The sequence below is a fragment of the Acanthisitta chloris genome, unplaced genomic scaffold (genome assembly GCF_000695815.1).
Source record: "Acanthisitta chloris isolate BGI_N310 unplaced genomic scaffold, ASM69581v1 scaffold27280, whole genome shotgun sequence".
Classification (NCBI taxonomy): Eukaryota; Metazoa; Chordata; class Aves; order Passeriformes; family Acanthisittidae; genus Acanthisitta; species Acanthisitta chloris.
The window spans coordinates 80,405-80,610 of NW_008650433.1; the positions used below are offsets into that span (position 1 = coordinate 80,405).

Sequence of the window (206 nt, forward strand, 5' to 3'; positions counted from 1 at the left end):
TAGATTATTCTTGCCATTTTCTCACACACGTGACTGTGATTGCTAAAAAATGGCAAACAGCAAAACTTAAAGGCATGTGAAGCAGCTAGAGGATGTAGGCTGCAGAAACAGTAGTGGATTAGGAAAAAAGAAGGTTGAACAGTTTAGAAGGGAGAAGGGATAGCTACAGAGAAAATCTTCCAGAAATCCTATAAGATTTTGGAATG

At 38.3% G+C, this 206-nt stretch overlaps 1 protein-coding gene across 2 annotated transcripts in view; it reads left to right on the forward strand.

Annotated features, from left to right (window-relative positions):
* FRY (furry homolog (Drosophila)) overlaps positions 1-206 on the forward strand; it is a 137,672-nt gene that overhangs the window by 68,008 nt on the left and 69,458 nt on the right. The window lies entirely within an intron of this gene.